Source organism: Echinops telfairi, unplaced genomic scaffold (assembly GCF_000313985.2).
Source record: "Echinops telfairi isolate 266 unplaced genomic scaffold, ASM31398v2 ScPeMD7_7416;HRSCAF=8454, whole genome shotgun sequence".
In the NCBI taxonomy this organism is placed as follows: Eukaryota; Metazoa; Chordata; class Mammalia; order Afrosoricida; family Tenrecidae; genus Echinops; species Echinops telfairi.
This window is the reverse complement of record NW_022111316.1, coordinates 3780538-3781015: the sequence shown is the minus strand read 5'-3', so window position 1 is coordinate 3781015 and position 478 is coordinate 3780538.

Sequence of the window (478 nt, the reverse complement as noted above, 5' to 3'; positions counted from 1 at the left end):
AAAACATTTTATTAGGGGCTCATACAACTGTTATCGCAATCCATACACACATAAATTGTGTAAAGCGCATTTGTACATCATTCTCAAAACATTTTCTCTCCACTTAAACCCCCACATTAGGTCCAGTTGCTTTCTTTTTGTTATTGTTATTTTGTGTTTGTTTTTTGCTAGTGCTGTTTTGTTTGTTTTGACTTACTTTGTTGTTTTATTTGGCTTTGCTTGTTTTTTGCACTTATTAATGCATGTGCATGCCCACTTAGATAAGATAGGTGGGATAAATACTTTGGAGATGAAAAGAATGGGACCAGTGGTTCTGGGGAGATACTACAGAAGGGGACATGGGAGAAAGGAAGGGGAGGGGGACAAATCCAGGGACAAGGGAACAAGTGAACTAAAATCAATGGAAGAAAGGTTGTAGGATGCCTAGTGGGGCTCAATCAAGGGCAATGTAGCAGCAATGAATTACTAAACCTGAACA